This window comes from Sciurus vulgaris, assembly GCF_902686455.1.
Source record: "Sciurus vulgaris genome assembly, chromosome: 13".
Taxonomy (NCBI): domain Eukaryota; kingdom Metazoa; phylum Chordata; class Mammalia; order Rodentia; family Sciuridae; genus Sciurus; species Sciurus vulgaris.
Window position 1 is genome coordinate 38,795,049 of NC_136474.1, and position 24,872 is coordinate 38,819,920.

General features: G+C 43.0%; 1 long non-coding RNA gene and 2 pseudogenes across 3 annotated transcripts in view; 2 read left to right on the plus strand and 1 right to left on the minus strand.

Annotated features, from left to right (window-relative positions):
- The first annotated feature begins 1,826 nt into the window (after positions 1-1,826).
- On the plus strand, positions 1,827-3,815 carry LOC306642628 (SREBP regulating gene protein-like; annotated as a pseudogene). The gene has a single exon. The product of its transcript is annotated as an SREBP regulating gene protein-like (transcript).
- Positions 3,816-9,521: 5,706 nt separating this feature from the next.
- Positions 9,522-24,872, minus strand: part of LOC306642745 — a 39,561-nt gene continuing 24,210 nt past the window's right edge. The window contains exon 3 of the long non-coding RNA XR_013758660.1: positions 9,522-9,654. This is a non-coding gene — a long non-coding RNA (uncharacterized lncRNA). The remainder of the gene's footprint in view (positions 9,655-24,872) is intronic.
- On the plus strand, positions 13,329-14,049 carry LOC306642729 (small integral membrane protein 14-like; annotated as a pseudogene). The gene has a single exon. The product of its transcript is annotated as a small integral membrane protein 14-like (transcript).

Sequence of the window (24,872 nt, forward strand, 5' to 3'; positions counted from 1 at the left end):
TAATACCCTTTGGAAACCAAGAAATCATGTTTATTCATAGCACCATTGAGATTATTACAAGTACCCTCTACTTCTGGTTGAAGTATGTTGGTTCCACTCCTTTTATTGATGCTGAGATGTTATCAGGTTGTTCCTCTCTATCATAGTTTTATGCACTAAGGAAGTATTTATAATCTTACCATTTTACAAAGACAGTTTCATTATTTGCATCACATCTAATCATATGCCTTTGTATTGTCACCATTATTGTCATTTCAGATAATACCTGTGTGGCCTCTTTTGTTTATTACATACAAAATCTTCCCCAAAGATACTATCTGGAAGGTATGTAAACGAGTCATAACCAGTGAACAGTGGATTCTCTACCTCTTCAAGCATTTGGAGAACTAACTTACTCCTGTGCTAAAGATCATTGTTAGATCTTCCTTGAGTGCTTTCGCTACAATCCAACACAAGGGGAACACGTTCAGCGTTGCCAGGCAGCAGTGTGGCACACTCCACAATTCTAAGCAGTATACATAGTCCCAGTAACCTGTTTATAGGACAGTTATTTTCAAACATCAATAATTTGAAATATAGCACATTCCTAGATATAAAATGACAAACTACTTCAAAAAATACCTTCACAAATATATTTCTTACATTACATGTCTGCTATGTACATACTGTTGTTCTATTGAACATTTAGTAAAAGTGACTTTTGCAGTAGTTTGTCATTTTCACAATAAATTTTTTAATATTCCAAATGATCTCATCACTCACCAATCAACTTTCTCAAAAGAATAACACTCTAAAAATACAATATTTACTTCAAAATTAGCCATAAGTGGTCCATTAGTTGCTCAGTTTAATGTATAAGACACCTCTGAAAATAATACATAGGACAATTGACCTACTGGGTTGATAGTAACCACTACTTATCTTGAGGAGTTTACCCCATGCAACTGGTGGAGTTTAAGTGTGCACAAACTCCGCCCTTCTCAGATCATTAGAAATCGAATGCCTTTCTATTTTTGCATATTAGTGTTACCTTAAGGTAGGTATAGCTGTTTGTTATGGCTTAGATATTAGGTATTCCCAAAAGTTCATATGTGAGACAATGCAAGAAAATGTGCAGTTGACATGATTTGGTTATAAGATAATCAAGGATTTATTCCCTTGGTAGGGATGAACTGCGCTAACTATAGACAGGTAGGGTATGGCTGGAGGACGTGGTGTAGTGGGGGTGTGCCTTGACAAGTGGAGCTCTTTCTGCTTCCTGGTTGTCATGGTCTGAGCTGCCTTCCTCCATCAAACCATTTCACTCTGCTGTTCCGCCTCTCCTTGAGCCCTCAGTTAATGTAGGAGGCTGCCTATGAACTGAGACCTCTAAAACCATCAGCATCAAGTAAACTCGATGATCCTCCTCTAAAATTGTTCTTGTCAGTTCTTTTGGTCACAGTGATGGAAAATCTTACTAAAACACTAATCCAGGGAACAAGAGATGTGATTGCCCCTATTACTCCTACAAGAATTCATCCTCTAGCATGCTTACATCAGTGTGTCCTGAGGTCCTTGTTTTTCTAATAGATTGTCATTTGTGCAGGGACAACATGTCAAAAGAAAAACCAGTGCCCTCAAGGGTGGTTTGGTTATAAATGCACTCCCAATTTCATACAACATCTAAAGCCCTGTCTATGTGTCTGGGAACAACCCATTTGTTCATTGGATAGAAGTTAAAGCCTTGCAAGATGCTGGGAAGCAAAGAGCAATTGGGTGACAGAAGACCCGGAGGGTATGTTTAGCTCTTAATAACTTTCTTTCTTTCTTTCTGAATAGCAGCAGGAAGTAATAGAAACCCATATGTGGAATCTGTATGGATGTTTTTTCTTGTTTTAACTGTAAGGTCTGAATAAAAATGATGACTTTTGCTTTGGGACAGAAGTGTGAGTGGGGAGAACATTTGCTTATTTGCTATTATCACAGTAACTGTTGCATTCCCTGCTTTTATGGCATCTTTTTTTATAAAACTGCTTCACCTGTGAGTCATTTAGCCACAGGATTATCTACAGGCACATCTTTAAGTTTTAGCTTGCTATAAAGTTTGTTCAATAATGTCCCCACATTGGCCTTTTAGAGGGGCTCAGTCTAGGAATAGAGTAGCTAGATTTAAAGTTTGACATCCCTGAAAATGTTTGATGTCAGGAGTGTTTAACAGGAGGGATTGATATTTTGTTAGTCTTCCCCCTGTGAACCAGGGGTGATTCTTGACGTCTAAGACTGTCTGGACTTGGAGGGAGGACCTGGACCTCCACATGCTGTCCCAAGGTTAATTGGGAGACTTGTTAACTACCAAAGGACTCATGGCCATTATTTTTAAATGGTGTGGTAACCCTTGACTCATAGGGTCTAGCTGTTTGGAGAAATGAGTTACTAGTCTTGGGATGTCCCCCACTTTTGTGGTTTAGACCCCTAAAGTTAAACCCAGTTTTTTGCCTATGACTTTTCATTTACTCATATGAGGCATATTTGTCTTTGGGTATACTTTCTGTTTGGGCGTTAAAGACTGAGCAGTTGGTGCATTTCTACTGTGAAGGTCACTCAAGGCTCCTCAGGGGTTATTTTTAGGGTCTTAAATTACATGTAAATAAGATTTTATTTCTTAGTAATCTTATATTTGAATGAACACCCAGGAAGGAGACTATCTTTTTTATTTTTCACATATAAATTATTTTACTACTTTCAACATACAACAATTTATGAAAACACATTGTGTTCCATTCCTTCTAGTGCTTTGCTCATTCTATGTGTTTATAATTGTGCACATGCAGTTGGAATTTTACCTCATGTTAGTCTATTTTCAGGCTATGTAACCAAGAACAGATTGCATCTAAAAATAGAGCATGACTCTATTATATTGTCTTTAACTTTTTTTAATTTTTAAATTATTTTTATTGTAAACAAATGGGATACATGTTTCTCTGTACACGAAGTAAAGGCATACTATTTGTGAAGTCATACATTTACAGGGATAATAGTGTTTGAATCATTCTGTTATTTATGAAAACACATTTAAGAGGCCCAAATGTATTGTCTCTTATAGACTGTAATAAGTCAAGAATATTTGAATTCATAATTATCAATGAATGTTTCAATATTTTAACTTACAAGCTGGGCTGTGGACCACAAGGCATTCATTGCAGCAACTGGTGGTGCTGCTGGGCATGAAGGGGCCATGCTACTGGGTCTCAGGCTCTGGTTTTGCTCCACTCTCCAGCTGCAGCACCCCCATCTCAACCAGGATGGTGAACCTGGCTGCCATGGTGTGGCGCTGGCTCCTGGATAGAAGGTCCATGCTGGTCCTGGTCTTCAGGCTCTGACTGGTCTACATCCTCAGCAGCACCTTGAAGCAGGAGGAAAGGACAGTGAGAGATAGAAATCTCCTCCAGGCTCAGGACCACAACCAACCCATTCCATGGAAAGTACAATTTAACTTGGGCAATGGCAGCCAGCCAAGCATTCAGTGCCAGAACGCCTTTCAAGGGAAGCACCTCATCATGGATGACCTATGGTATGTCTGTGAAAGGAAGAATCTACTGACCAATGGCAGCTGTGATGTCAAGTATCCCCAGCACAAAGCAATGCTACTGCAATAGCTGCCTGCAGCACCTAAGAGTACTGTATGTCCTGCTGCCTGCAGCCCAACAAGCAACTCTTCCGGGAGGGAGAGCTTCCTCAACAGCGCAGTTGTGGCATTGCAGAACTTCTTCATGACAGTGGAAGATCACTTCCAATTGTGCTTGGCTAAGTGCAGGACCTTTTCAGGGACCTCATAGCCAAGTACTGCTAAGGAGAGGGCCCACCCAAGGTCTTCCCCATGTGATGGCCCACTACAGTCTGAGAACTGAGACACTGCCAGAGGTTGCACAACCTGGAACCAGACTTAAGGGACCAGGCCAGTCCTGGACAAGGTGGTGTGGGGACACTTTGACTGTGACCACTTCCCTGTTGTCCACTGGCTTCTCCCACCACCTGGCCTGCAGCTGGTGGAACTCTTCTATGAAGCCAACTGGAACCTCTGGCTAGGCCCAGGCAGGAAAGAACTGCAGGATGAGCTGAGAGTGGTGTTGTTGTCCCTGGGAAACTTAGCCTCGGCACCCACACAGGCACCTGGAACTTGTGTCTGTTAGGCACCATGTGTTCACTTCTGTTTTGATCTGGGCTCTTCCCTGTAAAATTATTTTTTAGATTCCTTTGGAATAGTAGGAATGACATAATGTTGTATGTAGGAATATGCCTTACCATTCTAGTCGAATATATTCAAAAATTTTAAAAACATATTTTCACTTACAAATGACTCAGTTTTTTACCTCTCATATAGTTTTCAGATTTTAAAGATATGATACATAGTTTTACAGATATTTATCTTACTTACATTTAACGTATTTTTAATAGTTGATTGTAGATTACCCATGGAAATCAAGATATCAGTCATTTTCAGTTGCTTCATTGTCAGAGAATACAGTAAGAGTCGTCATACCTGAAATACAGAAAACAATAGACACTGCATCCCTCAAACATCCAACAACGATAGACACGGCCTTGGCTGGCCAGCCACCCAGGCTGTGTGCTAACAATTCTGAAAACACCTTTATTTTTAGTACAAGTGGAGATTCAGAAGAGAGAAACTCACCAAAACCTGTAGATGCTCCCTGTAATTGCAAGTGGAGGATTATTTTAAAATTGTTTATAAGACGTGCTTTAAAGTAGGCATGTCAATCACCCGCCACGCCACACATGACGCATGACTCCTCCAGTGTGCTAACAATCTGGGTTCCTGGACCCCTGTGGGCATTTGGACCCTGTCACTTCATGGAAGAATTATGTTCCAGGTAGTACAAGAGGGGCCCAGGTCTTCTCAGTAGGGACAATCAGTCTTCCCATTGCCAGTGTGGCCATAGGAGTCTGACGGGCATATTTTTGTAATCTTTTATGTATCCTGACTGAGGGCCATAAAGGCCTGCACATAAGGGCCTTCTGTCCATTTTCTTTGTTTTTGCAGTAGAGATCTAGTTGTGAATGGTGTTGAAACAAGGAAGTCATCCCTCTTGACCATCAAGCACATATAGAGGCCAAGCAGTGTTGTAGGAAAAAACATTTTTCTTTAGAACATCTAGTTTGAATTTTTCCCAATTATACAATACATACCCTAAAAGGGGCTCTATTGAATTGCTGTCAGTGTTCCCTGTATCTAAGACCACTATAAATTAGGAGTCCCATAATGAGTGGTGCTGGGGAGGGGTGTCCATCCCTGGAACAAGTGTCCATATAAAGAGTGGTAACATTCAGTCTATGGGCTCTGATTATGAACAAGAGCAGCCTGCCATACCAGAGGCTGGGTCCTAGAGGGATCTATTCAGGGTGTCAGGTTTGAAAGAAATCAAGTTTCCTCTCTGGACATTAAAGCAGTGGTTTTACAGTGGCTTATTTTTAGAGGCACCTTTAAAAATTATATTTTCTTGTTTCAAATGAATCTATGATTTAACTTGTAAGTATTACAACTACCTGGGATGGTTTGAGATAATGGATCTATCAAGTGACCCTGCATTAACTTAGTAAAAGTAGCAGGGGGTGCGGGGAAAGAGGTGGGGAGCTACTAACAGCCTCCACACCTCCACAATTAATTCTATGATTGTAGCCTAAGAGTTATTCAGAAACTGTTTACAAGAAATGCTGAATAAAATGTGCCTAACAAACAAAATATCAGCATACATGTGCAGGGCCAGAAGGAAAGGTTATAAGATGAAATGGATGAGCCTGTTGGAGTAAAGAGCCTGCGTGGCACAGCCCAAGTGCAAGGAAAAGACCAAAAAGGCAGCATGAGGTTACAGAATGTGGGCTCCAAGTAAGTACCCCTGATCCCGTGGCTCAGCTACAGGAATTCTCTCAATTTCCCAGATGCTGGAATGACAGCAGTAGAGCTACTGGAAATTGCTGCTAGTGGGCTATGGGAGTTTCTCAACTCCCCAGAAGGCAGAACCAGGGTCAGGGGTCCCTGGATAGCTGCTGAAGAGATGAAGCATGTTTTGGAGACCCAGCTATAGACATTTCCTTCAGTTCTCCAGAAGCTGGAGCCAGTGCTGGTGGGCTATGGTAGTTTCAACTTTCAGAAGCCAGAACTGGCTTTCTGACACCTGAGCCACGGATACTACTATCAACTTCCCAGAAACTGGAGCCAAATTTGTCTCCTTTTAAGCCTCCAAAGCAGAGGGAGAGCCAGGTGGGCCAGAAACAGAGAGGAGAAAGGAAAGATGAGCATATTCCAAGGCAGAAAGAACCCATGTGCTTGCATGGGTGAAGAGTTCCACTCCATCAGGTGTCAAGGACATCAACCATCACCCTACTGCCATGTGAATCTGAATGGTTCAGAAATTTCTCAGCAACTGTTAAGGGAACAAGCTGGTGAACCGGGCTTCTGCCTTTTATCCTTGTCAGTGAGGGAGGTTAAGTGAGTGAGCAGAGCAAAAGAATAGGATGCATTGCTAGCAGTGTGTTCTGGGTAGACTAGAGGCTTATCCTGTCCTAGTGAGTCTGGAGGAAATAATCAGGTCGGGGTGGTTAGGGTTAGACTTGGCCTAAAGAAGGCTTTCACAGCAGATGATGGGAGCCTTCAAGGAGCACTGGGCCAAGAAGCTGAAAGTGGCACCTCCATCTTGCAGGAGGCTTCCTGGCCTGGTCTGTCCTGCTGGCCACCTCACTGGTAGAGCCCCCTCCTACACTCCCAGGAACTCCTGCTGCTGCCATCCACAGCTGGTACACCAAGTCTCTAGTTCCATGTGGCTGACAATTACTCAGGGCCATAGCAGTGACTGCTTTCATGTGCACTCTTTAGATTTAGCCCTTCCTTAACCATTCACAGGCTTGGAAACAGGAGCGGGACTGCACATCAGGGGTACAGCTCAAAATTCCAGCACTTCTCCAACATTTCCCTTAACCTGGATATTGTCTACTAATGACAGGTCCCTTTGCACAACTGAAAAGGACTGATTTCAGTTTGTTCTTGTTTGGCTTTTTCTTCCAAATTTGCAACTGGTACTGGTACTAGTTTTTCTGAGAGAAGCACCCAAAGTCATTGAGTCTATTCAGGCCTTGGATAGCCTGAGGGGGTCATCAGCCACCATGGCTGGATGCATCCAGCATTTCCCAGGCCAGATGTGCCCTCCCTCAGGATAGGTTTATGCTGATGCCTTTCTTAGGTTCTTCTCCTTGCTTCCAGATTGCTCATTGACCTCTCAGTGGCTCCAAGTGACACAGGAACTGTGCTATTCTGTGTTGTTTCCTGGTCTTTGGTTCCACAATGCCTGAATTGAGGCAGTGGTCCAGACTGACCAGGGAAATGGCAGAAGTCTATTACTGTTGTCCATGTGGCAGAACCATTGAGAAATGAATTGCAGGTCAAGGTTTGTAAATAGGAGATTACAGTCCTCTCTTGATTTAGCTACAAAATCATTTGCCAGGACCTAGAATAGAGCGTCAATGCTGCTCACGGTGTGGAGGATCTGAGATGGTGTTTTGCCAATCATGGGCCAGACATAGCCATGAACTGGCTGCAGTTTGGCTCTATGAGGCCATGTAGGGTGGAGTCTTTCTGAGTGCAAGTGGCCCCAGCGGAGACAGGCAGCTTCTCCATCCCTGGAATGGCATACTGGGACGAGCCATGCTGAGGTGGTCATGGCACTGCTGACATCTCATTCCTCAGTGGTATTTTCTGCATTTAGTGTGGCACAGGACATTGTCACAAGTTCCCCTGGGTTTCTCAGAGGTGCCAGCTAACACCCAGAGAGTGTAACAATGGGGATGAGTATCTGACAGGCTGTCTCACTGCAGGGGGTATCTTGGCCAGAGCCCATTTTGGCTTGTGGGTGGCTCCTGGCTGTGTGTTCCTTCTGTACACATCTGCCATTGGTACTGACTGAATCATACCTGATTTTTTTGTTGTTTTGTTTTTTATTTTCCATGCCACAAGGAAAAGCAAGTTTCCATTTTATACCTAACTTGTGGATTGTCTAGTCCCCTGCTGTGTATCTTCAGTACCCACAACCAAGTGTTTGTGGTGGATCCCCCAACTGTGCATCAGAACATCTGATGCATCTCTTTGTGAGGGTTATTAACCATGGGCTCTTCTTTCCCAAGTTGCTTGATCCCATTGGCTCTTGAAAGCCACCAATGTGCTATAGACTCCCTTCCTGTAGGAATTTCCCAAAGGCCTCTGTGCGATGCATAGTAACAGTCACCAGTGACTAACCCCAGGGAGCTTCCACATCCACCAGCACTACACTGCAGAGAGGGATGAGGCGGGACCAGGCAGCGGCAGCTTCCAGAGTGGCTACCAGGCCCCTGCAGGCATCTTCAACTCTGCAGTGAGACTGAAGTTCTAGGCTAGGCCAGGCCTAATGGGTGGGTAGCCAAGCCCCTCTGAGCTCCTCTGTCCTGATAGCCATGGAGCAGCCTGGAGTTATCCCATTTTACAGAAATGGAAACAAATCCAGAAACTCCCAAGAGCTTCAGTGACTTGCTCAAGGCTCCATGAGAAAAACCCTGGAGGAAGACCCAGGTCTTGAGGGCAGGTCTCCTCTTGTCACCCTCCATAGGGGGAAAGAAGAGAAGTGGGGAAGAGGCTGGAGTGCTTAGGACCTGGGAGAACTGCTCTGAGAGGCCCTTTCTTACAGCCTCCCCAACCCCAATGAGGCCCTGGCTCCTCATGGCACACCCAACCCCTTTCGTTTTGCCCACATTCTGGGTCTCAGTTTCCCTAGGAAGGAGAAATGACTGCCTTCCCCATTGGACGGTTAGGACAAGGGACAAATGCATAGATGCTCAGAAGGTAATCACTATCATAATTTTGAGGACACCTGGGTGAGAAGTAGGGCCCTTCTGACATCCTTGGCTGCCCCTCCACAGTCTCCATGCTAGACCTCCACATCCTCTTGGTTCCTCCTTTCTCCATCTCCCACAGTCACTGTGTTGAATCACTGATGCCGCCAGCCCTCCTTGGGGATCCTCAGAGTCCCTCAGCTGACTCTATGGGAAGTGTCAATGATTCCTGGGCCTTCCTCTGAGGAAGAGCTCAGCCAGGGCCCCAGAGAGAAACTTAATCTACCCTGATCCCCTCTTCCCTGCAAAATACAAGCTGACCCAGTGACCCAGGCAGCCATCTGGCTCTGCCACAGCTAGGTCTTCAGAGGTCCCTGCAGGCAGATGACAGGGCTGCCTCTGCATCCCTACCTGTGCTGCCAGGCCTGAGTCTGGCACATGCATGGCCTCTCTCCACCTGGCCTGGCCTTCCCTGGGCAGCCTCAGATTTCCTGTGGCCTTTGCAATAACTTCCAGCTTTTTTCTGTTACTAAGAGAGGAGCTGGGCCAGTGGTTAAGGCCCCTTGCACGGGGGTTGGGGGGAACTGGAGGGGCTCTTCACAGCCTGTGGTGACAAGAGATGATGAGGGACATGCTCACAACCTGTAGTGACGGAGGTGGTGGAGGTTGAGAAATGCCCCGTGACCACCTACCTGACCCAATTGAGGAGGAAACTATACTCTTCATCACTGCTGGTTTGCCTGCCTGCAAGAACCTGTCATTATGAGATTGGGACTGCATATTTTTCTGAATCCAGCATTCCTAGAACAAAACAGAAAAGAAACAATGAGATAACTTTGGGCCCATCTCATGAAACCGGATTACATGTTTTAGGTCTCTTCAAATCCTTTGTGGGAAGGGATGGGAAAAGAGGGAAGAAATGAACAAAGGAACTAAATAAGTAGTTTAATTCTTTGAGAAAGGTTATGTAACACCAGTGGTCAGTGGGTCAACACTGGAACACTCAGGAAGGCTGAGAGATGTCCTTTCCATGGAAGCAGATGGCAGGCGGAACTGTTGGGCCAAGTGATGTGCATGTGGGAGCCTCATGCCTTAGAGAGCTGTTATGAAGACATTAGTGCTCAATATTTTTCATCTCCATGAGGACTGATACTCTGCATAGAAACCCAATCTTGACATGGGTTAGGGATTGAATATAAAACACAGAGTCCTGATCAGAGAGGAGAGTCAAGGCCGTGTTGTGAGAGCCAGACCTGTTTTTCTAGACTGCCTTTGAACCTCTACAGGCCCCAGTCCACTCAGTAAACTCTTCACCTCCTGTGCTTGTTCAGTGAGTGAGCACCTACTTTGTGCGAGGCTCGGTGCTAATCTCAGAGGAACAACTCGGGCATGGCCCTGGCACCCCTGCCACTGCACTCTAGCAATGCCTCGGCTTCCTTACTGGCTCAGGGGACGCTGAACCTGCCCTGTTGGAAACACGCTATGGCCTTCTTGTGGCAACCTTGCTACCATTTCAGAGGTGGTCTCAAACTTGCCTGCTCCAGGCGGTATACACCTAATCTCTCCTGTCACCTCCTTCTACAGGGACATTTCTTGCTGTCTTTCAGCACTCACTGCTTGTTTAGTTCCTGTTCTTGAGATCCCAAATGGCTCTTTGACCCCATCTAGAAAACCTTTGGCCCCATCCTTATTCTCTAAGATCCAATCACATGACTCATTGTCTTGCTGACCACACCATGGGCTCCATGTGGGCAAATTTGTCTTGAACCACCTGTGAGTGTCCACTCTGTGTGTGCCAGGGACAGTGTTGGATAGCCAGTGCACAGCAACTGTCAGTTGAGTGAGCATGTGAGGGGTCACAGCCAGCCTCTGGAGGGAGTGCTGCTTTCAGTGGTCAGTCACACTGTTCAGTGTCCCACAGAAGAGGCTTGTTGCTCAAATGGCTGTGACCTCAGGATGGTGTTGCATCCATGTCTGTTTCTCCCAGTGCATACTGAGCTTTGCAAACATCAGCACAGGGCCTGGCAGAAAGCAGGCTTAGTGTGTATCTCTGGAATCTTCCACGCTATCTGCTCCTCTGTACCTCAGCACCTGTCAGAACATCTGGCACACAGCAGGCAGGCAGCAGACACTGAAGGGAGTTGATTGGACCCTTTCTATGCCTGTTGTCACTCCGCATGTGCACGTACACACACACACACACACACATACACATATGCACTCACATGACCATTATTTGAGCTTCTCACAGTGACAGACTTTAGAAATGGCACTCATGATTTCTCTCCTCTACTGCCCTCGAAAGGACAGAAGCCAAATCTTTCTTGATGATAGTAATTTGGACAACCTTAGCTTAGGTGACTCTGCCTTATAAAGTATATTAAAATTTGTATATTTCCCTGGAAAGGATGGAAGTTCTCCTCATTGTAGAATTCTAACTATAATCGTTCTCATTTTTAATTAACTGTAAGTATTAATTTGCATGACAACCAGTGTGCAGTTTAAAGTACTTTTATACTCAGATTATCAGATGAAGAATGTTTGATCAATGTCAGTATTGAAGGGGTGAGTGATAATTTTGAACTGGCAATAAGTTTTGTAGGTTGTTTACTTGATGAACAAAAACCTACTGAGTGCTCACTATGAGCAAAGCATAATTTTGAAGCTCTGAGGAAGAAACAAACACCCAGATCTACTAAGCAAACACTTAGGGAACATTTACTGAGGGCAGGCTCTGTGCTAGTAGAGAAAGAGAGCGTGGTGACATATGAGCTCTCAGAGACCTTAGTGGGAAGAGTCCTTAGTGAGCAGAGGACACATTTTTAGTTATGAGTTGTGTGCCTGAGAATGCTCAAAGTGACCTGGACAGAGTGGAGAGGGCACAAAGAGGGAAAGGCAGAGCTTTTCACAGATGAACATCACTCTGTATTAGTTATCTATTGCTTTGTGTCTATTTACTGCCCAACTTAACTGCTTAGAACAAGATTTCAGTCAGCAGGCACCAAAGCAGAACAGCATCACAGAAGGGCATATCAGAGGAAAGCTGCTCAGCTCATGGCTGCCAGGAAGCAGAAAGAGAGAAGTAGGAACAGGTGACAAGGAATACCTTCCAGGGTTCACCCCCAGTGACCTACTTCCTCCAGCAAAGTCCCACCACCTCCCTGAAGTTCATTAAGCTCTGGACGGATTAATCCATTGATGAGATCAGAGCCTTCATGATTCAATCACTTTCCAACGACCCTACGTCTGAACATTGCTGCACTGGGGTCAAGATTTCAACACAAAGACTTTGGGGACTTGCCAGATCCACACCACAACAAGCAACCAACATGTTCATTCACACAGTTAACCTGAGGGTCAGGAATTGGAGGGGCGTAGCTGGCTGATTCCGCCACAAGTTTTCTCATGAGGCTGCAGTCAACTGAGCCCTCCCTTGAGTGGTGTGGGCAGGCTTCCACTGCCCACTGGCCTCTCCATAGGGTTGACTGAGTGTCCTCAAGACACTGCAACTGGCTAAAAACAGAGCTGATGACCCAATTGTGGGGCAAAGGGGTGTGTCACATTGTCTTTTATAACCTGATCTGGAAAGGGACATAGTCACTTTACCGTATGCTATATTGGTCACACTGACCATCTTGTAAAGTGAGGGTGGAGATTACACAAAGGGGAGACACATTCCAGGAGATGGGAATCATTGAGTCACTGTGTCCATCTGGCTTTCACACCCTCCTCTGACTGAGGAGAGAAGAAATGCAGAAGGGCCCACCATGTGGGATACAGTCACTGGCCAGGTGACAGTGAGAGCTGGCCACATCCCGGGGCAGCACTCATTTACATGATGCAGGATCCTTGCCTAGGCTTCCTGGATAACTAATCATTCAGATGCTTCCAAACCTGAGTTCACCACCTGAGATTCATAATGTTACAATACATACACTATAATATAACGTAATAATATGTAATAATATTAATATAGTTACATTTAACATATTATTATTATCATAATAAATTGAAATTTGAGGGAGTTTGAAAGCCAGTATGACCCAGCCATTTCTTGGTATTTATTTAAGAGAATTAAAACTACTACAGCAGTACTGCAGACCCACATTTAGCACCACAATTCACAATAGCCAAGTTATGAAACCAGCCTGTTATGAAACCATCAACAGATCAATGGTTAAAGAAAATATGATGAATATATATGCACAGTGGAGTTTATTCAGTCATCAAGAATGAAATTATAGCATTTGCAGGAAAATGGATGGAACATGAGAGCACAGGTTGAGTAAAATAAGCCAGAGTCAGAAAATGAATTGTCCTATGTTTACTCTGGGAACTTGGGGGAAGACAGGGAGGGCAAGAGGAGGAACTAGGGAACAAAATTGCCCAATTTTTATGTTGTTCTGTCATGCACATGTACACATAGGTAAGGAGGAATCCCAGTATTATAGTGTTATACATAATACAATGTCCCAATTAAAAAAAATAAAAGATGATCCCCAAGGCCTCTTACTTTTTATGCACCATTCTTTCTCTTTTCTCTGTCCCCCAGCACCCCGGAATTGCGCAAAAGGACAAAGGAAAGTGTGGCCCAGCACCCCTTCTGGAGAAGAGGCCAAAAGCTGCCCAGCACAGGGGGTGGTGTGCGCACTGGGCAGCCGGGGCCTGCGGGGTCTCGAGAGGCTGCAACATGATGTGCCAAGCTCCACAGGAACCGACAGTTCGGGGTCTGGTGACTAAGACTGAAGTGGTCCAACAAATCCAAAGAGAGGACGGGGAGGACACGGGTGGCCAGGAGCACTTGCATCAGCTGAGTCTCGAGTAACCGCAGCATTCTGGAAGCCCTGGGTGGTCTTTCTGCGGAGTCTGGGTCTAGCCCCCACTCTCCAGTCCCATGGGTTTTTGTCTGGGTGCATTTAAACAGTCAAGTAACTCAAACTGGGGAATCAGAGCAGAAGGTGGATTCGATCACAGTGAATGTGTCTGCTGTCATGAACATGCAAGGAGAAGACTGGTCAATGTGTACCATGATTCTGGTGACAGTGGCATCAGCATTACTATGATCTTGAAGGCCTGAATGGTTATTGTGATTATCTTGTTCTTGTTGAGACGTCCTTATCAAAAAGGATCCAAATTTTTGGAAAGCCAACCAGTCCTCATCATGGACAGGATCCACCAGCTCCTCCTGTGGACTAACTTTGTGACACAGGAGGTGGAAATAGCACCTTGCAAGACCAAGAGAACTTTTAACCCCATTAGAACTGTTTCTCATTTTGCATCTGCAATATGGGATGGCACTGTCTTCATGAACTTCTAGAAATTTTACTTGCAAACTTATTTTTGCTTCCTGTGTTATCACCATTCCTATTTGCAGTATATTTGAGTAAATGATTATATTTAAAAAGTTATGTGGGGCTTCTTTGGTTGTCCTAAACTTTAAACATTCCACTCATCCTATTTGTCTGACCACAATTTTTGGGTGATTTGTGACTTTGTTGAAAGAAATTTGAGTTTTCTGCATTTAAGTATTATAAGTGGTTTTGATAGGTTTTTTAAGGTTTTTGTCTTCATAAGATATTTATAAAGTTATTTGGGGTGTTTTGGGATTATATGAAAGAACACGAGAACCACACTGTTTCCATTTACTTTGGTAGTTTATTAGGGGGTGGCAGCTTTCTCTAGTTCTTGGGATGTTAGCAACTCTTGGAGTATTTTACAGATTAGAGCTGAAATCTCTATCATTTATTGTAGCCAACTTATGTGGCTAGAATAGGAGAAGTAAATTTATTTTAATAATATTTTTACATCTATTAAAAATGTCTAATGCTAAGAATGTTTTGCCTTTTGCAGTGCTGGGCATTGAACCCAGGGCCTAGTGCATGCTAGGCAAATGCTCTGCCACGGAACTATCTCCCCAGCTGAGAATACTTTAAATGAACATGACTAATCGATAGGGTAGATGACTTACAGTCCAACATATGACTTTTGCCAGCCACTATACCCTAGTCTTACAAGGTTCATGAAAGGAGGGGAAAGGTTCATTCTTTCCTTTTTTGCTAGGAATAATCTATCCAGGAATAACTTAAGCTATAATTTATTTTATAAATGATTGCATCTCAGGAAGCCTCTCTTCTGTTTCAACACTTCCCTGTTAAAGTGAAACTATCTTACTTCTATATTGGGGATTACTAGCTTACTGACATTTGAATGCCTATTTATTTACTTCATCTTATTTGAAGAAAATTTTGAGACTTTTGTTATCCTTCCAACTTCAAAAAAAAAAAAAATTAATGAAGTCTCGGTTTATTCCAAGGGAAAAGGGGGAAAATGAGAAACAAGAATGCTTTTCTCACCCCTTACCTCATTCCTGTTTGGTAATGGGATGAATTGGGGTGGAAAGGAACATTGATATAAGTGAATTTTGAAATGCATAAAAAGGGAAAAGATTACATTGCTTTTGGCCAGTTTGGAAAAAAGTAAATGCAAATGGCATTAAAAAAGTCTGCATAACCCACATGGTTATGGACTGTTTTTCCTTAACAATTGACTATATATGATTTATGGGACTAGAAGATATTTTGTTATCAATGTAAGCATTTTTACCCCCTAGGTCAGTCCAGCTTTTCACTAGATAGATCTGAGAAACTAATTGTGTGAACTAAATACATTTCTCCATATTATTGTACTGTTTAGTAGTCTGATACAATTGTGTGACACTCATAGGGTGTTCCCCCTTTATGGTGATGACATTATAGGCCATAAACACTGTAAAGGCATCATCTCATTATATAATCCAATACTGACGCTTGCATTCCTCCTTGTGCTTCTTGGTTTCCTGCTCAACTTCTTGAAATAATATAACTAAGTCTTAATTACTTGTGATGATAAAGGGGTAATGTTAACACAGGTAAGTTAAATCCTGGATAAATGAACACCACAGAGTAAATATTCATCTTGCAGTGGCCCACTGTAAGCCTTCCCAACTCTATCCAGAGCTAGTAAAGTATTTAAAGTAGAAAGGTCTGAATTAGTAAATATGAACTAACTGCCTGTTGCAGTCCTTTATCTTCCCATGCCCCTTGAACACTGAAGGCTCATCCATATACCCTAAGGTCTCATCCCTAACTTGCTAGAAAACCAATCCTGGGAGAGATGCTGGTATATTCACTGAGTCTGGCACATAATCGAGAATTGGCTTCTGTTGAAGAAGCGGCCAAAATAGGGATAAAAATGTCTAGTATTAGAGACCTGAAAAATTGGAATTCTTAATCTTCATTGTTCATTTTTGTCTCATACACTGAATTGACATTAAATACATTATCCTTTTCTATATAAATCTTCTATTATGTTGGTAATACAAGTTCTTAATGAAGTATTTAGTCCTGGGATTTTTACTTTTAAAATGTCTCCGCATTCCTAAAACGTCAGTGTACGGCACATAAATTGTTCTTGTTAACCTAACTAGTGATTCATGTTATTATATTTAATTTTAAAGTTCCAACATGGGTCCTCTAAATTGAGCACATTCGTAAATCATTATTTACCTTGTAATCATTCATTTGAAATAGGGCTATAATCCTTTAAAAATAATCTGCATAAAAGAAAGATGAGGCTTACATTTTTATATCTCTGAACTCAAATGCTGTTAAGAGTTTGAGGGTTGGGGATGTAACTCAGTGGTAGAATGCTTGACCTGCATGTGCAAGGGCCTGGGTTCAGTCCTCACCATAGTCAAAAGAAAAAAAAAAGAGGTTGTAAGCACAGAAGGAAGGGGAGCTGACCTCAACAGATTCAGAGAACCCTTTATTCCTTCACTGACTCGGGGGCAGTTGGGGTCCACTTTCCAAATGGGAAAATGGCCGTCAGTTACAAAAGGGATTTTGGTTTTATAGGGTATATGTAATCATTGGAAGTGATGTATGTACAGTTTGACTATGAGGGGCTAGTTGAACAGATTAAAACTAGCCTGGGACAGTGGTTGTAAAAAGGTTGAAACTCGTGGTCGTCTGGGGAGTTAAGAGCGTAGATCCCGAGGAGTGAGTACTCAAATCTTGCCCATTGGTATTTGCTGCATTTCCATTTAGGACTAATTTGCCAAGGGAATCATGGGTTAGGGCCCAGCATTCAGTATCTGCCCCTTTCCCCAGGGCCCATTGTTCCTTGGCTAGTTTCCCCTCCCTACTCCTGAGCTGCACCTCTCTACATTTTTCTCATGGGCTATTTTGCAGGAATATTTGTTTCATATTCCTTCATTCCAGACTCTGAAAAGAGGGAAAGAATTGGGGTGTTGGGTCTGATCTAGTTGCTTCAAGCTGAGAAGAGACAAAGTAGGGGTATCCCTCCTCTCAGAATTCTAGAAAAGAGCATGGAGACCCTGGTGGGGAAAGGTGTGGGGTTCCAGCCCTGAGGTCATCATAGGTGGGATCCCCTTTGTGGTCTCAGTGACTCAGGAGGTGAGCAGGAAAATGGCATCCACGTGTTTGGGAGGCAGCTAGGGCCAAGCAGTTAAATTTATTAAGAAATTGTTCCTATACAGAATTCAGCATAGGCAGGAGAAAGGTTACTACAAGTACCGTGAAATCAGGCAATTATAGGAAAGGTGATGATTGACTGATTTGATAATACTAAAAGAATAATTTCAGCAGATAATGCAGTTGGGACCCTATTGTCCTTAGGGCCATGGGTCCTACTCAGATTTAGGGAGCACTCTCCATGATTCCAGGAGTGTGGGTCCTTCAGAGCATAGCAAGCATGATTAGCCTTGAAATCATAGTTTACTGGTGCTTTAATCATTTCCATCCTGCTTGACAAATTATGCAAGATAAGGACCAAGAAAATTGACAGTATAGTTATAACTAGTAACCCAGCTACATGTGTAGAAAAGTATTTAGAAGGGTTCAGAGAAGAAATTCCTTCAGCTAAACTGTCCCAAACTTCTTTATCATTAAGAGTAGGCACTTTTGCATGGGCCATGGCCAGAACATGAGATTGTAATTTTAACACATCTAAAGAGACATTATGAAAAGTGTCTAGTCCCATTATGTGACTGCATACATTTTGCCACTGAATGTCAGTATCATTGTATGGAACCCTAGTAACACAAAATTGGGTAATGCTATAATGACACTGGGGTCTCTAGGCCCATCGTAAATCTTGCACTTGTTCACCTAGCCATTAACAGAATTTTTTAAATGTTAAATTTCACCTAAAATTTCCTGATCTATATGTACTTGAGTTTTCCAGGTCTCAGTAAAATTCTTTTGAAATGTTGAAGGAAATGGGCTGTCCATGCCTGCTGGTGCAGTGCCACCACTGCAGTAGTTGCAGAGGCAATTATCCCAGTCAAGATATCAATGCCAGCTATCAGCCACCAGATGAAACATTTAGTACAGCCTTTCAGGTGTCATAGCAACACTTCCATAAATGCTACTGAAGGTGTTTCTTGACATGGTTCTTATAATTTTACAGGGATTCAAGAGGCTACTGGTCTTTTGAGTAACATAACAGTTTGTCCTGAACTTTGCTGTACAGTCTGATTGATAACATTGTTGTAACATGCAGTTTTCACATTTAACATGATCTATATTTTGTGAGGCATCATGTCGTATTTTAATGGGTATGGACTATAAAACGGGTTTAATACACATGCTGTGAGGTAGGATTTCTTAAGAAAGGAAATATTGAAAATAGGTAACATTTTCAGGGTTACAATATCTAAAATCACCATTCCAAATTCAAAAAAACTCCTGAGTCAGACCCATTTTGCAGATAGTATCCTGAATTGGCTCAAAGTCCATTCTCAAGGCCATAGATGATAATTCTCCCTTGGACCAATGAATCCTGGAGGTGGAATGTAAAACAGTTCTATAGACCTGCTCTAAGTTATCCCCTTAAGATAATCTCCATCCTAAAACTCTAGTTCTGGCATCAATCAGTTACCTGTGAAGACCTCGGTCTATAACCTGCTTTCCTGCAACAAAGATTTTGGGGATGGGATATAACACATTCAGGCCACTGTAATAATTCATGGGAAGGATCCCAGTGTTCTTGGTAAGAGCCATGCAGGAAAGCCTCTGCCAGTGAGGAAAATAAGCCTGGCCTTTTGATCCTGTTTCCCAGGGACATATGTAAGCCAAGTCTGAAGCCCAGTGTGGTAACAATGTGAGTTATTGAGGGAGATGTAAAGTAGGTGATGGGAGGATAACCCTTTATAATTAAACAAAAACTGTTGGGAAGACCCAGCAGTTAACAAAGGACCAAGCGGGAAGGAGGTGGAATTGATGTAAACAGAAGCGGGCAGCTCAAACCAGGCTACTGGGTGAGCAATGGTCGGTTGTGGGATGTGGAACCAGTAAGTTTCTCTGCCATTGGTCATGCTCACCGTCGTACATATTATGAAGATCAGCACGAGGAATCTATTAGTACATTGAATAATGAGTTGACCCATTTTTCTCAAGTTTTCCTTGATTATTTCTGTTGCTTTCTTTTTTTTTTTTTTTATTGTAAACAAATGGGATACATGTTGTTTCTCTGTTTGTACATGGCGTAAAGGCATACCATTTGTGTAATCATAAATTTACATAGAGCAATGTTGTTTGATTCATTCTGTTATTTTTTTCCCTTCCCCCCACCCCTCCCACCCTTCTTTACCCTCTATACAGTAGTTCCTTCCTCCATACTTGCCCCCCTCCCTAACCCTAACTCTAATCCTTCCCTCCCCCCCATTATGTGTCAACCTCCACTTATTAGCGATATCATTCGTCCTTTGGCTTTTTGAGATTGGCTTATCTCACTTAGCATGATATTCTCCAATTTCATCCATTTGCCTGCAAATGTCATAATTTTATCATTCTTTATGGCTGAGTAATATTCCATAGTATATATATACCACAGTTTCTTTATCCACTCATCAATTGAAGGGCATCTAGGTTGGTTCCACAGTCTGGCTATTGTGAATTGAGCAGCTATGAACATTGATGTGGCTGTATTTCTGTAGTATGCAGATTTTAGGTCCTTTGGGTATAGGCCAAGGAGTGGGATAGCTGGGTCAAATGGTGGTTCCATTCCAAGTTTTCTAAGGAATCTCCACACTGCTTTCCATAGTGGCTGCACTAATTTGCAGCCCCACCAGCAGTGTATGAGTGTACCTTTCTCCCCACATCCTCGCCAACACCTGTTGTTGCTCGTATTCTTGATAATCGCCATTCTAATTGGGGTGAGATGGAACCTTAGGGTGGTTTTGATTTGCATTTCTCTTATTACTAGAGATGTTGAACATTTTTCCATATGTTTGTTGATTGCTTGTAGATCTTCTTCTGTGAAGTGTCTATTCATTTCCTTAGCTCATTTGTTGACTGGACTGTTTGAATTCTTGGAGTAGAGTTTTTTGAGTTCTTTATAGATTCTGGAGATTAGTGCTCTATCTGAAGTATGATTGGCAAAGATATTCTCCCACTCTGTAGGCTCTTTCTTCGCATTGCTGATAGTTTCCTTTGCTGAGAGAAAGCTTTTTAGTTTGAATCTATCCCAGTGGTTGATTCTAGCTTTTATTTCTTGTGCTATGGGAGTCCTGTTAAGGAAGTCTGGTCCTAGACCAACAAGATGAAGATTTGGACCTACTTTTTCTTCTATAATCTGCAGGGTCTCTGGTCTGATTCCGAGGTCCTTAATCCATTTTGAGTTTAGTTTCGTGCATGGTGAGAGATATGGGTTTAGTTTCATTCTGTTGCATATGGATTTCCAATTCTCCCAGCACCATTTGTTGAAGAGGCTATCTTTTCTCCATTGCATATTTTTGGCCCCTTTGTCTAGTATGAGAAAATTGTATTTATTTGGGTTTGTGTCCGTGTCCTCTATTCTGTACCATTGATCTACCTTTCTATTTTGGTACCAATACCATGCCGTTTTTGTTACTATTGCTTTGTAGTAGAGTTGAAGATCTGGTATTGCAATACCCCCTGTTTCACTCTTCCTGCTAAGGATTAAAAAGAAAGATCCAACAATATGTTGCCTGCAAGAGACTCACCTCATAGAAAAGGATACCCATAGATTAAAGGTGAAAGGATGGGGAAAAACATACCATGCACATGGACTCAGCAAAAAAGCTGGAGTATCCATCCTCATTTCCGATAATGTGGACTTCAAGCCAAAGTTAGTCAGAAGGGATAAAGAAGGTCATTTCATACTGCTTAAGGGAAGCATAAATCAGCAAGATATAACAATCATAAACATCTATGCCCCAAACAGTGGCTCATCTATGTATGTCAAACAAATCCTTCTCAATTTCAGAAACCAAATAGACCACAACACAATAATACTAGGTGATTTTAACACGCCGCTCTCACCACTGGACAGATCTTCCAGACAAAAATTGAGCAAAGAAACCATAGATCTCAACAACACAATCAATAATTTAGACTTAACGGACATTTATAGAATATTCCATCCAACCAAGAGTGAATACACTTTCTTCTCAGCAGCACATGGATCCTTCTCTAAAATAGACCATATATTATGCCACAAAGCTAATGTTAGCAAATACAAGAAGATAGAGACACTAGCATGTATTCTATCAGATCATAATGGATTGAAGTTAGAAATAAATGAAAGAGTAAAACACAGAAACTATTCCAACATCTGGAGATTAAACAATATGCTATTATATGATGAATGGATAACAGAAGATATTAGGAAGGAAATTAAAAAATTCTTAGAGGTAAATGAGAACAAAGAAACATCATATCAAAACCTCTGGGACACTCTGTTGCTTTCTTAAGCTGTCCCCATGGCATGGGGTGTGTCTTCCAGGTTCAAGGCATTAACTTTTTCACCTACAGGGACAGGATTCTCATTCGGCCATTTTTGTCTGCACTGTACTGGGTCCAGAGTGGCTGCTTGTGAAGTAAAGACAATATGCAGAAAACACAGAGAGATGAAAGCAATTTGAGTAGGGGTTAAGTCAATAAAAGTCCCTTGAAACCAAAGATCCCAAATGAGGTCTAATGCTTGAGGAGAAAGATGAAGGGGGAGTGAATATAATAAATTTAATTCACCTCTGAGTGCTTTAGGAAAAGGTGAGAAGGGGCTAGAGAAAAGGACCTTAGGATTTTTGAGGCTGTGTGGCTCAGCAGCTTCCTCAGGAGTGGCAGGAAGGTGGGTGATGTGGAGTGGGATGGGGCCTGTAGAAAGGGAATGGGAAGAGGCATTAGCAGGAACAAGCTTCAAGTTGCTTAGATGGATCCAGGAGGGGTGGTCTTCTAACCTGGCTGCAGTGGGAGTGGTTAAAACTACCTCCAACGGACCTGTCCGTTTTTCTTTTAGGGGGCTACAGGTTGGGAAGGGAAGAGGTAAACTAAATCTCCTATGGAAATAGGGTGAGGGGCCCCTGAAGATTGGGACTGGGGAAGATGGATGTGGGCATACTTCCAGAGGGCAGCCCTGGGGTGAGCTAGGAGGGGTTTCAGAACATCAGGAGGAATACTAGGTGACTGAGGTAGAATGGTGGATGGGGAAGGGGTCGCCAATAAAGAAGTTCAAAGGGGCTGAGCATAAGGGTTTCTGGGGTAGTGCTTGGATCCAGAGGAGGGGCAAAGGGAGGAGCTTAAGCCAATCTAAGAGAGTGTCTACAGATAATTGGGTTAGACCTGCCTTCAGGTCCTCTTTGTCCTCTCAATTTTCCTGAAGATTGTGGATGGTAGGAAATGTGTGGAAGTTCCACTTTATATTTAAAATTTTTGCCAATTCTTGGGTAATAGATGAAGTAAACTTGGGACCATTATCAGATTGGAGGGAGGCAGAAAATCCAAAGCATGGAATTATTTCCTGGGAAAGTAAGGCTGGAACTGTAGAGTCCCTTATTGTTAATTGGAAAGACTTCAACCCATCCAGTAAACGTGTCTACCAAGATGAAAAGATATTTTGTTCTTCATACAGAAGGCATGTGGGTGAAGTTATGTCACCAGTCCATGGTTGGAAGGACTCCTAGCCTGCTGTGTAGGAAATGGTGGTGGTCTCACATTAGAGTTGGAGTTAGTCTTGAGAAGGGCTGTGCATGATGGGAAAATTTGCTGGTGATACTGTAAATCTGAAGGAGATAGGTTTAGTGAATTCTTTAGGAATATTTAGAGAGAACAAGTATCCAGGTGAAATAAATTATGGAGGTAAGACAAGAGGGTGTCGGTCTCATCAGGGGGAAACTGGAGTTTTGTTGGCATGGAATATAAAACCCTCTGGGGTGGTGGCTAGACTGAGCAGTTTACATAGGAAGCCTGTCTGCCCTCCTGCATCCCCGAATTAATGTAATTTTTATCTGCCTGATGGCCTTCACAGTGTAAGATTGCTACCCTATGGGGTAAAAGTGCAGCTTCAAGCAACTCTGTTATGTAACTAGCATTAAGAATTGGGGTTCCTGTTTGAGTTAGGAAGCCTTTCTCTCCAGATTAAGATGTTTAAATGAATAATACTGTATGTGTACTTAGACTCAGTAAAAAATATTGACTGATTTCTCCCTTGCTAATGATAAAGCTCAGGTGAGGGCCATTAACTCAGCTTGCCGGGATGTGGCTCCTGGTGGTAAGGGAGATAACTCTAATATCTGGGAGAGGATTAAAGGAGAATTTGTTGTAGCTTCTCCTTGAATTATAGCATAACCGGAGCTTCCATTTATGAACCAGTCTGTGGAGTCAGGTAAATGTTGATCTGTTATATGAGAAGATGGACTCATCATAAAGTGCAGAATGTCAGAACAAGAGTGAGACATGACAGGGACAGGGGGAAGTTTTGTTGGAAGAAGACTGGCAGGGTTTAGTGAGGAGTCTTACTGAAACCATACTCAGGGCATCCAGGAGTTGTGCATACAATAATTGGACTCTGGTTGGGGGAAGGGATAAAAATTAATGAAACTGAGAAGATCTGGGAGGGAGTGTGTTGTAACAACTGTAATGGGTTGATACAATGCAAATTTTCTCACCTGAGGAATCAGGACAACTGCTGTTGCTAACACCTTGAGCCACTGGGGGCAGCCTAGATAAACTAAGTCTAATTCTTTGGATAGGAATGCAAATGGGGTGAGGGATATTTGCTGCCTTCTGGTGAAGAGCTCCCAAGGCTTGTACACGTTCTGAGTGGAGTGACAGAAAAAAGGGTTGTTAGAGCTTGGTAAATATAGAGTTGAGGATTTGAGATGAGAATTCTGGAGAGTAGAAATGGTCGAGGAAAAAGAACGGGAAAATGAAAGAGGTTCTGAAAGGTTCCCATTGGAAGCTTCATAGAGGGATTTGGCTATGAGGGAGAATTTTGGTATCCAGATATGAAAATGATTAAAAAGGCCTAAGAGAGACAGTGTGTCCCTTTTGGCGGTTGGTAGGGGAATGTCTTTTGAAGTTTGGAGTATTTCCGAGGGTATGGTGTGGGAGGTGGGGCTAACCGGATGCCTAAATATTGTACCTGAGGGGTTCAGAACTAGGCCTTAGATTGAGAAACCCAGTAACCCCGGAGGACACAGGGAGTTAATCAGGATGCTGTGTGACAATAGTAGAATTTTCAGAAGGGCTACATAGGAGGGGGAATTCACATACTGTATAAGGTGGCTAGGGGATAAATTAAGGGTGGCCAGGTCATGCTGGAGAGCCTGGCCATAGTAGTGGGGGCTATCTCAGAAGCCCTGTGGGAGAACAGTCCAGGTGAACTGCTGCGAGTAGTTAGTGCCTGGGTCTTTCCAGGAAAAGGTGAAAAGTGGGTGTGAGGCAGGATGGAGGGGAATAGTAAAAAAGGCGCCCTTCAGGTCTAATACTGAGAAATGTGTGGTGGAGGCTGGGATATAAGATAAAAGGGTGTAGGGCTTGGGGACTACAGGGTATGTGGGAAAAATTGCCTCATCAAATTTTCTGAGGTCCTGCACTAGTTGAAACTGTTGGATTTCTTTACTCTGAGGATGGGGGAGTTCTGAGGCGAGTGGGTTACTGTGGGTAGCCATCCTTATTTAGCAGACTCAAACTAGGTTGAGACATGGGGTGCAGATG